The sequence below is a fragment of the Sceloporus occidentalis genome, unplaced genomic scaffold (genome assembly GCF_023333645.1).
Source record: "Sceloporus occidentalis isolate IW3139 unplaced genomic scaffold, rSceOcc1.0.p SCAF_5, whole genome shotgun sequence".
Taxonomy (NCBI): Eukaryota; Metazoa; Chordata; class Lepidosauria; order Squamata; family Phrynosomatidae; genus Sceloporus; species Sceloporus occidentalis.
Window position 1 is genome coordinate 151,165,181 of NW_028316985.1, and position 13,059 is coordinate 151,178,239.

Genomic DNA, 13,059 nt, shown 5'->3' on the forward strand with positions numbered 1-13,059 from the left:
TTTATTTCTTTGAGAACTGCAAGCCCAGGGGGGAGAACCTTGTGCAGGAACAGCTGGCAGATGGTCTGCTCCAAGACCAATTCCCCAGCTTCCAAAGGGTGAAAACACCTGAGCTCCAAGGGCAATCCATAATTTGGGTTGCTCCCCAGCTGGCCCTCATCCGGAAGGCCAACCCAAGACTCCCCCACTTAACTCTCAAGACTTAACTGAGGGTTTAAATCTCAGGCCAGCCCCAAGGGAAGTCTCTATCCCTTTGTGTTTAGTCTCAAGATGTAAACCTCAGTTCCAGAAACCCACCTTCACCCTTTAGGAGGGTGCTGAGGTGTTCACCGAACCGTCTATCTCCCTCCGCCGATGCATGAAGCCTATTTATGCTCACACACTAAGCCAATTGTCCAGTTCCCCATCCAACAGTGTAGGGTAGGCAAAAAACCCTTAGAAAAATAAGGGCAAAAATTCCTACCCGGCCCTGAAGCGACCAGAATGAATCTCACACTGTTGTCGAGGTGGGAGGGTGGGCCAGCTTTTTACCAACTGACAGGGAGTAAAGGGTGGGTGAGCCTTAAATAGGCTTAGCCCCACCCCCTCCCTGTCTAATGGCCCGCGAAAGTGCACCGTTTTTCTTTAAATCTTCTGGTCTCTCCAATGAGAGGCCAGCAAAGCCTTCTCGCTTGGCCAATGGGCCACGAGAAGTATTGCCAGTGAGCACTTTTGAACCGGTAATGATTACCAACACCCACAAATGATGAGCAGTAACATGATTTGAATGGGTTGTAGGCAGCTAAACATCAAAATTAAGTCTGAACATGTAATGTCAACATCTTGAAAGGTGTAAATAAGTAAGATGCTACATGGACAGACTGTTCACATCTCAGCAAATAATTTTTTTAACCACAAAGCTAGATTTAGTTGAACCATATGGCTTCAGTTCAAAGATATAGCCATGTTAGTCTGTGGAATCAGTATGTGAAGAGATCTTGTAGCATGCTTGAGACTAACTGAAAGAAAGAAGTTGGCAGCATGAGCTTTCATAGACTTAAGTCTACTTAACCAGATGCATTTGGAGTCCAAATGCAGCTGAGGAAATAGACTTAAGTCTATGAAAGCTCAGGCTGCCAAATTCTTTCTTACAATTAGCCTCAAAGGTGCTACAAGCTATCTCTACATATGGCTTTAGCTTTTGCATCTTCTACAATAATCAGACTTGGAAAATCTATCTTACCAGGTGTAAAAGAAAGAGATGAAGCCAATATTCATTATTATATATTACAGTGAAACACCAATAGACCACTTTCAGGAATGCACTGGGTGGCCAAAAACAATGTTTATAATACCTAAAATAAACCTATTTATGCTACATTTAGAAGTGAATAAGACTATTTTCCTACTACAAAGTGACCTCTATGGATTTCTAGATGGGTAGTGATGTACACAAATGTATCTGGTCCATTCCCTGGACCTCCTTGGTCAAATAAACAGTGCTAATTTTCTCCATGGGACAACATGCTCCAGTATATTACTACACTTAAGCCCTATCCAGTTGTTATGAAATAAATATGTGATGATGGACAGGGTGCTAGCCCTTCCTTTAATCAATTTCCAGGAATACTCGGAAGCTGGAAAATCAGCACTGTGAATATATGGAAAGCCTCCATCTACAGATGAAGATTCAATATTCAGAAAGTCATATTCCACATGGTGAAAGTGAAGGAAATACACATGAAAGGGGATGGATGTAGCTCAGGGGTTCTATGGGGCTTGACCTCCAGTGGGGCAAGAGTTGCTTGAGGGATGTGAGATTGGAGGCCCTTGCCTTCACCCTCTTCCCCATATCCCCCCTCTTACCAATCTTTTTTCTATCCTAGTGGGGAGAAAAGGCAAGGAGGGTGCTTGGAGCCTTTGCCTGTGGGAAGAAGAGAGTTATCTTCTTATAAAATGTTCACATATGAAGATACATGCATTTTTGAAGGGAAAATGCACACTAAACAAACAAAATATTTTATTCATGTACTATGTCAAGTGGGGGGAGGCACAACATCTGCATGTAGATGGTCACAGAGGTTAAAAGTTCAAGAATCATTCATGTCCATAGCTCATTTCTGCTCTTCATTCTTCAGTGGCTGTTTATATAAACACATACATTTCTACATTTTGGTTTGCAAGGAGGCAGTAATGTTCACAGAGTACTCTGTGTGTATATGTGGGTGAGTGGGTAGGTGCGCACAAACATACTCTTAGCACAAATGCACATAAAATACATTTAATTACTCCTCTTGGTTTTACTTCAAAAGCATTCTCCTCTGATTTATCACACAGAGACTATACAGCTGTGTGTATACATTTTATTTAATCATAAATCTATGATGTTGTTTCCCACTCAAGCCCAAAAAAATTCAAAGTGCCATTTTGTGTAAGTCACAAGCATCTGAACAGCTTTCATTTACCTCTACAACTTCTGTGTGACATTTGTTGTATATAGTAACAGTGTTGTTGTTGTTTTTGTTATGTCACAAATATTCTATGATGCTGTGGACAGTTTTACCAAAACAAGTATAAGAAGAGGCTGATTGTCACTATGTTGAAATAGATGTGGCCTCTTCAATTTAATTGATTATACCCTAGTGTTGTGCTACTTAGTGTGAAGAGGTTTGACAGAATGGCCTGTGCATTTCCAACTTACAGAGATCCTACACACACTTGATCTTAGCCAAAAGGCTGAGAAGTGTTATAGCGATCCTAAGGTGAAGCTATAATGGGGGTTTTTTTTGGCAAGTTCCTCAGAGAAGATTTGCCATTGCCATTCCCTTGAGGCTGAGAGAATGTGGCTTATTCAAGGTCACCCAGAGAATGGACTACTGTTCCTAAAATTGCTCATAATAAACTAAGTTGGACATTAAAAGAATGTAGTATCTTCTTTTCATGGTAGAGGAGGAGGAGGAGGAGGAGGAGGAGGAGGAGGAGGAGGAACCATCAGCAGCAGCATTAACAGCACCAACAGTGAAGATTGCTGCTTTGAATTGAACATGGCCAGTATATATTTTATCAGAAGTTTCTATTGGATAGAATTAACACCGTAGTGTTATCATTAGCCTGATGCAGGAGTGTTGCAGGCGGCAGAAAAGTCAGCATTTTTCCAACTCAAAAGGGAGCAGCTTTCTGCTGCTTCTTTTTGTTCCAGAAAACAGCCAGGCTGGGGGAATGGCATGTGGTTGCCACGGCCCCAAGCCAGTGTTCAAAGGGGCAGCATCAAGCCACCCCTTTAGGGCCATCTGTTTTGATCCATACATTGCTGAAACTGGATTTGGTTAAGGAGAGGCTGCTTGCGAATCTGTTATACATTTTCATGAATCCCTGGGAGGAAGGGAGAAATGAAAATGTAATAATAAATAACTGCTGCATGATGTGGAAATGTTTTCTCTAGGTATAAATAAGCAACACATAAGACTGCGTCCTTGAGGATGTTGTATTTTGCAGTCCCCAAAGAAATGGCACACATGGATGTTCAGATTAATTGCAACTTCCCAGTTCCTGGTGTAGTTGTTGAACTATGCCTCCAGAGATTGTTTGATTCTTCTCTCACTGCATCATAAGATTTTGATGCCTACTAGTTGTGGATGAAAAGAAATGGCATTGGAAATGCTATTAGATAAACTAATAAAAATGAGACATTTTCATAACCTTATCCATCAGCCTATTACTCTTCAAGAGATTCTTGTAGAAATTGGAAACTCTTTTATGATTTTAAAGTTATGTCTATTAAAAAATAATAAAAAGGGCAGAGCTTAGATGAAGAATTTTGACATACTAAGATACCTTCTCTCATCAGAAAATTTGTGAATGGTTTTTCCATGCCTACTTAGACATAAGGATGAGCATAAGGGACAAATCTATGGAGAAATAAGCAGTACAAATCTTTCCATGCCCACTCTAAACATGGAGAAGCATTTTCAAATTGCATCCTAGAAACAAAACCTCTGCATGTCTAGTTAGCAAAAACCAAAAAGTAAGTAGGGTAGGCCATTATGAGGGAAGCCTTAATATAAACTACAGGAACCCTCAAAATAGTAGCAGACTAAGGCCCTGTTCAGACCGGGCTGAAAGGCCAGCCTGAGGGCGAAGTCAGAGCATCACGTCCAGATGACGCACACCCTGACTCCACCCCCCAGGGTGCCATGAGGCCATGCACTGCTCCACATGGCGTGTGGTGTAATGGCACACCTCTGGGGCTGTGTCGATATGATGCAGCACCAAAAGAGTGCCGTATAGACATGGCAACATGGCTATGGCACCCTTTCCAGGGTATTAAAAGGAACTACTTTTTACTACTCTTTTCGTTCCCCGGAAAGGCTGGATCGGGGTCATAGTGTGAGGCTGCTGTGGCCACGATCTGGCTGAAGAAAGGGTGGCTGTAGACTGCACCTTCGGAGCTGTTTGTACACCCCCTTAATCACTTAGATGCTTCCTTGCAGTCTCTTAACCTTCTCTCAGGTGGGAAAAATCCTCTTATCTCTGATCAGCAGTTAACTGGAGTTAAGAGCTTCCTTCTGTCAAAAGGGATATGGTGCCTGTTGAAGATGTTTATGTGCTGGATTCAGAAATTCCACAGTCATTTTCTCTCAGAAGCTGTATTTTCTTCTCACCCTCATTTCCTGTTAGTTTGTGTGTATTTTAAAACAGGAATATTTCAACCTGTGAGTCCTATGATAAAGTGATGTTCTATTCTTTTAATGATAAGGATTCTAATCCATTCTCATCAGTTATGATTGCAGAAGCAGTGTTTCCAGTTTATTTCAAATTTTGGTATATATAGTACCAGAAAATCTTATGTAGCAGAGTCCTCAATATTCTCTTTTTAATATTCCCAGTGGGTTTATGCACAATTTGTAAAAAGGTCGCCAATAATCAGAGACTAAAGTTGGAAATAATATCTGCAATTTTTTTGTTCCCAGTTCAAAAATCAGGATGTTTGACAGTCAGGGAGCCCTGTCAGCAAGAAAAATAAACCAGTGAAAATATCATTTTTCCCTTGGCATTCTGTTCTGCTCAATAAATATGAATGTTAGATTTTGATGCACAAGTTACAATCTGCCAGGGTGGGGCTGATAGCCTGGCTCCTTTGGAGAACTCAGGCCTCATTCCTCTCCTTCTGGAAATGGTTTTATTGATTAGAGCAGTCAGAGCTTAACTGACTTATCTACCTCCATTGAATGGAGACCTGTCAAACTGACTCAGACTAGTAGCATACACACTCCCCCATTGTGTGGTATTGTGCAGCTACCAGGGATGCTGAACAACCCTTTGGAGGCATAGCTGGAGAAGAATTGGGAAACAGCTTTCTCCATGACTGCTGCCAGACTGTGGAACCCCCTTCCACAAGAAGTCAGGCCAGCCCCCTCCCTACTCTCTTTTCACCAGAAGCTGGAAACATTATTTAGGTAGAGTTTTGGTGTGTGAATTTTACTTATGTAGCCTGTATATAGAATTGGTGTGCTGTTTTTAATGCTTTAATTTTTTTTTTACTTTTTTAAAAATGGTTTTAACTATACTGTGTTTTTAACTGCTACATTTTAATATTAGTATTTATGAATTATTTTTTAACTTTTGTAATTGGGGTGAGCTCCTGTCACTAGTCCCAGCTTCTGCCAAACTAGCAGTTCAAAAGCATGCAAATGCAGGTAGATAGATAGGTACCACTTCGGTGGAAAGATAACAGCATTCTGTGCAGTCATGTTGGCCATATGATCACCAGAGTAGTCCTCAGACAGACCACTGGAGTAGTCTTTGGACAAAGCTGGATCTTTGGCTAACAGAGATAGGCACCACCCCCTACAGACTGTTACGACTAGACGTTCATGTCAAGGGACAACCTTTATCTTTAATTAATGTTTTAGCAATATCCTTTTTAAAATAATTATAAACCGCCTGAAATCCTATTTTGGGAGAAAGGTCAGATATAAATCCAATAAAATAAAGAAATAAAACCTGTATTTGAAAGAAGGTAAATATTTATACTTGATTGGCTTTGTCTCATCAATGCAGCTGTATTATTTTCAACTGCCCAGACCATTTAAGAGTCACTATCAGTGCCTGAAGGGCATGTTCACTTCTGCCCTTTGCATGTATATGTTTTTGGATTTTTGAATCCTTCATAGAACAACACTGAGATCATGTTTTGCCCCACCCAAAGGCTTTCCCTTCACTTTTAGGAGATAACCCCTAAGTTAGGAAAAGGTTGAATACAAGGCAGGAGAGAGAAGGGCTGTGCAGACTGGCCATTAAGGCTGGCCTGAGGGCAGAGTTGGGGCATGGGGTCCATATAATGCATGCCCCAACTCTGCCCCCATGGTGGCATGATGCCGTGCACCTCTCCGCATAGCACGCAGCATTACGGCGCTCATTTGGTGCTGTGTTTACACAATGCCACACCAAAGGAGTGCCTAAAAGCTGTGGCACCGCAACTATCAAATGCAGTCGCCCCGATCGCGGGGCAGACTGCTTTGCCGCTGCAGCGCGGCAAAACTACAAGCCCCAGTGTGGTCTGGGGCTTGCCCCAGCTCCCGATTGGCTGGTAGGGCCGGAAGGGGCGGCCCCTTCCGGCCCGGAGACGCTCTGGGAGCCGGGCTTGCTGGTGCGGGGCTTCCGGTCCTCCAAGGCTGCCCATTGGTGGGCTCGACCTTGGGGGCGGGCCCCGCAAAGGACGCAGAGGGGAGGGGTCGAGCAGTATATATTGCTGCTCGGAGGCCTCTCCCCTTCAGTCGGCGCTTGGCTTCGAGCTGTGCGGAGCCAAGTTTGGAAGGGAGTTAGCCTTGAGCTTCTCCCTTCCTTTGGCGGCCGACTGGGCCAAGGTTGGTGGGGTGGGGGTGGTTCGGGGAGGCTCCCTCCCCGGATCCTCCATTCCACCTGGCGCAGCTGCCTTGGTCCGTGGCCTCCTTTTTGCCGGCTTCTCCGCGGCCCGGCGGCCATTGGGGTAGGTGTGCCCCACCCCCTAGGGTGCTTGTTGGGGGTAGGAGGCGCCATTAAGGGGGCGGCTACTGGCGCCAGGCCTCAATCTCGGGCCCCAGTTTTGGCGGGAGCTGCCATTTTAGCCCCTAATTTGGCGGGGAGCGCCATTTTGTTTTTCAATTTTGGCGGGAGTGCCATTTTGAATCTTAATTTTGGCGGGAATCGCCATTTTGCTGATGTAAGGGGCTTTATTCTTGTTTCCCCCCCCCCCCCCTTTTAACCCTTTGGGTTAATTTTGCAGTGCTTGGACACTTTTCTTTAGTGCTTTTTGGCTTGGACATTTGCTGTGTGGGGATCTTTCCACACTTTGATCAATTCTGCTTGCCAGTGCCTTTGACTGTGTACTGCCTTTTTAGCAGTTGCTTGGTTTTTACATCTGAACCAAGATGTCTCCAAAAAGGTCAAAGAGGATTGAGGCTCGTAAGGCTCGGTCGGTTATAAATCCTCCTGTTTTGCCGAGTCGGTCTCAGGCCTCCAGTCATGGGTCTCCCATTACTACATCTGCACATGTTGGCCCGCACAGTGTGAGCATTCCTCCTGTGGCAGACTTTGCACAGCCGGCTGTTCCTGCCGGGATGAATCCGGATGCTATTGCCAACTTATCCAGATCCATCACTGAATTCATTCAGCATGCTGTTGATGCTGGTCGGATGCCCTACACGTCGACGCCTGCAGTTCCGGTGTTTCAGCCAAGACAACAGGATGCCAGCGTGTCTGTACAGCCATCCACTTCTTCAGCTATTCAAGGCCCTCAGTCGTACGGCGCTGCTTCCCGTCGTCAGGAGGTTCAGCTTTCCAGCTCATCCAGCTCTTCTAGTTCCAGTTCATCATCGTCGTCATCGGATGAGGACGACCTTTCCGGAGTTTCAGCGACACAACGGCGCCGGGAGAGGAAGAGAAAGCACAAGGCCAAGAGGAAACGACGGAGAGCGCGGAAGGCTGGTTCTGTACAATCAGCTTCTACAGGTGGTTTTCAACCTGATGTGCCAGTGGGGAGGGATGGCTTTTGGGTCGACCATGCCATGGTCCCGGGTTTGCCGCGGTGGGCCATTAAGAAGCGAGCTTGGCGACCCGGGGTGCAAGGAGTTTGGGTTGATCCTCTTGCAGCTGAATTCCCGGTTTGCTCTCCTGGAGAGCGCCCTCCTGGAGCTCATCTGTCTAAGAAGATACGTAACAACATTCTTAGAGGTTGCTACGTAGATGTTTTTACCTTGCTGCAACCTAAAGGAAAGGAGGCGGTTGCTGTCACTTCAACCAAAAAGAACAGACATGAGCCCAAGGTGGCTCCGGCTGAGCCTACTTTTTCTAATTGGTTGGAGGGCTTCACCATCTTTGCGGCTGTAGTCTCCATGGCGTTCCCTGAGCGTGCTTGGCATTTGCTTAGCCATCTTTTGAACGTCCAGCGTGCCAGGGTTTTCGCTGGAGATGCAGCCGCTATTGCCTATGATGCCGCTTTTCGCCAACATGCCTCACAGAACTCTCGTGAACGTTGGGACCTTCTTCATCACGAGATTTGGCTCTTGGAAGTGGGCACGTCTGTGAGGCTCAAGGGCTCTCAAAAAGGGCCCGTTAAGAAGGACTCTAAGTTTCTGTCTTGTTGGGATTACAATTCTAGTCGTTGTACCCGTGTTCATTGTAAATATGAGCATTGTTGTTCTAATTGTAGAGGGTCCCACCCTAAAATTTCTTGTTCCCGTCCTGCTCAAGCATCCCAGCCCTTTCGAGGGGGGCGCTCTGCTTCTTCAACCACCGGAAAAGGCAATGGGGCCGGGGGGCCAAGTGCCGGTCAAGCAGGGAGCCAAAAATAATTCGGTTGTTTTTGTTAGAGAGAATTTTTGTTAGCCTTTTCTCCGGTAAATCCTAAGGCTCTTATTCCACTGTTGGAAGCTTATCCTGATAAACAAGCTGCCTCCTATTTGGCCAATGGTTTTGTATTTGGGTTTAGGATTCCCGTTTCTGGTCATTTGTCACATCAGTTTCCCAAGAACTTGTTATCTGCCAGACCCATGCCTGATGTACTCCGTTTAAAGATCAATAAGGAGATCCAGGCGGGGCAGGTTGCTGGCCCATTCCCTTCACCTCCTTTTGTTAATTTTCATATCTCCCCTTTGGGTGTTGTACCCAAAAAGCTCCTGGAGAATTCAGGATAATTCATCACCTTTCTCACCCTCCAGGGTCTTCTGTCAATGATGCCATCCCCGATGAGCTTTGCTCAGTAAAATACGCTTCATTTGATCACGCAGTTCGCTTGGTCAGGTCCTGCGACACAGGTGCTCTTATGGCCAAGTGTGACATTCAGTCAGCTTTTAGACTCCTTCCGGTTCTTCCGGACGATTTTCATTTCCTTGGTTTCCAATTTGAAGGTCAATTTTACTTTGACAAGGCTATGTCTATGGGCTGCTCCATCAGCTGCTCAGCCTTTGAGACCTTTAGCACCTTTTTGGAGTGGGAGTTAAAGCGTAGGGCTTCTTCATCTTTGGTTACACATTATCTGGATGATTTTATGTTTGTTGGCCCTGCTAATTCTAACATGTGTCTGGATTTATTAACTGCCTTTTCTTCCCTAGCTGCGGAAATTGGGGTTCCGCTTGTGGCTGACAAGACGGAGGGTCCAGCTAAGGCTATGTCCTTTCTAGGCATTCAGTTAGATTCGGTCAATGGTTTTTCTTCCTTACCTCATTCAAAAATTGTTGTGCTATGTGAACTTTTGGAGCATGCCCTCCAGGCTCCCAAGCTTACGCTTAAGCAGGTTCAGTCCCTGCTGGGACATCTTAATTTTGCATGCAAGGTGGTGACTCCTGGCAGAGCCTTTTGCGCTAGATTAGCCAGATCTTTAGCAGGTCCTCGGCTGCCGCACCATCACATTAGGATCACAAAAGGTGTTAAGGATGACCTTCGCATTTGGCTCCAATTTCTCAAGAGTTTCAACGGTATTGCCATTTGGCAGAGAACCTGGCACATTAATGATTCTTTGCAGGTTCATTCAGATGCAGCTGGGAGCATCGGTTTTGGTTTATTTTTCAATGGCCACTGGTGTGCCGAGCGCTGGCCTGAGGCCTGGCAAGGGTCAGACATTCTCAGGGATCTGACATTCTTGGAATTTTTTCCCATTGTTGTGGCCATTCACATTTGGTGCTCTCAATTTTCAAATAAGAGAGTCCTTTTCTGGTCCGACAACCAAGCTGTGGTGTCTATTATCATCAAGCAGTCAGCAAAATCCCCGAGGGTAGTGAGTTTGTTAAGGAAGTTTGTGTTGTGTTGTTTGATTAACAATATTTCCTTCCTAGCTAAACATGTTCCTGGTTTAGATAACGGCATTGCTGATGCAATTTCTCGTTTTCAGTTTCAGCGATTTCGACAATTAGCCCCAGAGGCAGACTTTCAACCTACCCAATGTCCTGCTTCAATGTGGGAGGTTGGCTGTCTGAAATAATGGACGGGATTTTGGGATCCATTGCTCCTTCCACTTTAAAGACTTACAAAAATGCCATAAGAAAGCTGGCAGATTATTTTAATGACTATAGAACTCAGCATGTTTGGCCTTTGACCACCGAGGTGGTGTTGCGTTTTTTAGTTTGGCTACGCCACAATAATGTGGCTCCTAAGACAATGTCCATCCATTTGGCTGGTATTTCTTTTTTCTCTAAGGCTGGGGGATTTGCTGATCCATGTGCCTCCTTTTTGGTAAAAAGGGCGGTTGAAGGTTGGAAACGTGCTTATGCTTGTAATAAGGACACAAGACAACCTATATGTTTACAATTGCTCTGTAAAATTTGTGCTACTCTTCCTGTTATTTGTTCTTCAAAATACGAAGTTCAGCTGTTTTATGCTGCATTTTCAGTGGCCTTTTTTGGCGCCTTTTGTTTAGGCGAAATAGTTGCTGGGTCCAAGAGCGATTTATCCGGCAGGGCACTGCGTGCTTCTGACTTAACATTTATAAAGCACGGTGTCTCTTTAACTTTGCGTCGCTCCAAGTGCGACCAGTTAGGGGTTGGCCAGAATGTGGTGCTACGTCGTTTTCGTGGCTCCCCTGTTTGCCCAGTTATAGCTCTTCGACTCTTTTGGGATGTTAGGCCTTTGTTGGCCGAATTTCTTTTCATACATGTGGATGGCTCTCCCCTTACAAGATACCAATTTGTTTCTGTTCTCAAAATGGTCATTTCAAGTTTGGGACTCCCTGCCAGGGAGTTCGGTGGACATTCTTTTCGGATTGGTGCGGCCACTGCTGCTTCTGGGGCTGGCATGCCTGCCAGGGATATCAAGCAAGTGGGACGCTGGAGATCCAAGGCCTTTGTTGGCTATGTTCGCCCACATTTGGATCAAAGTGGCGGACATTAAATCGCTCTTGGCAGGGTTGGCGGCAGGCCTCCGAGTAGGCCTTTTGTGGCGGCAGCATAGGCCAGGATCTGAACGTTGGTGGTACCAGGGCTATGGAGTTCTGGTTTGGGAGTCACAAGGTACCTGGGGGCGATGAGCGAAGGCGTCTGGCCATTGCGGGGGCCAGAACGCAGGTGCGCCTCCCGGTGACTAGGGGCTTTGTGAATTGGGGAACGCAAGGCATGGTTTGCACTCAAGCGGTGTTCCTTAGCCCCTAGGTCATCCCAAGCAGCGGGTTGGGACCCGGCTTTGGATAATCAAACAACAGGGTGGTTGTTTGATTGCACAGATCCTGACCTTATGCTTTGTGCCAACCCTACCAATGGTTTAATAAAGTTGTGGCCTTTCTCCCATGTCGGTGTTCTGTGGTTATTTTGACAAGCTCCCTTTCCTGGGTGCAAAAAGGAGCTGCTTTTTGCAGTTCTTTTTTGCACCCTGGAAAGTCCATATTGGGGCCACGGTGTGCAGTTGCCATGACCCCGATCTCAGGAAGATGCAAGCGGCTGCTGGTCTGCACAGCCTCAGAGAGTATCTCTCTAAGACCTTCTTCCCTGCTCTGCTCTTCAGCCATCCTAGACTCCTCTTCATATTAGAAAGCGAGTAAATCCATGTGTGTGAGTTAGTCTGTAGTTCCTTACATTTAGCTATACCCCACTCAGAGATTGCTTAGGCACAGCACCCATGCAAACCCCCCCTCCCTTTACTTTGAGAAAGACCTTGCATTGAATATATATTTTTACTTTGGTTTCTACTACCTTTTACTATCTTTTAAATAAAAAGTGATTGTTCTGGCTGCAAATTCAGCTGGTCCTTCTACCTTATTCTCACTTGGAGTCACTCTGGTTAATTGTCTGTTTTTAAAACCTTCACCCTGTAAAGTCATGCAGATTGTTAGGGCCTGGATGAGCATCCCCCCCGCAAGACCAACAAACCCAGTGCAGTGCTCTTAACAATTTGATGTCACAAACTGTTGGGCAAGTATTAATTGACAGAGAAAAAAAACACTGTTGCAAAAACCAAAACTAAAGAAAATGGGATTCCTAAGGGAGGGGAGTGGTTCAGAGTTTTCTCCACAAAATAATTACTTCCCAACATATTGGGACATTTCAATACAGAAAAAAATATTGTAGAAGAATATCTGCTTTTCTCCCCTTTCTCATTACAGAGAGAAAGCTGCCTTAATAATTCTTCCTCACATGAAGATGAAGATTTACATTTCTGTTGGGAACTGATATAATGTTACCCATCTTGGATGGATGGATGGATGGACGGACGGACGGACGGACGGACGGACAGACAGACAGACAGACAGCATGTTTTGAAACTGATGAAGATGGTAAGGCAGAATCGAAAGTGCTGTCTCTTGTGATGCTCTTAATTTACCCATGGTTCTGGCTGCATGGGATATATATGATTGGGTTTGTGGTGTATTGGACAACTGAATGATATAAGGATTAGTTGATATGACACAGGACGAGAGAGCCAGGAACTTAATTTATACAGCTTATAGAAAAAGAGATTAGGGGGATTTAAAATTGTATAAATATCTGAAGGAAATAATATCAAGGAAGGAAAGGGATTTTTGTGTATTAGTGGGAGAAGTAAAGAAAAGTAATGTCCTCCAGCTAAAAATGGAATAATGTATTTCATTTCTAGTTGGGGTGAAGGTGGGGCAAAGCT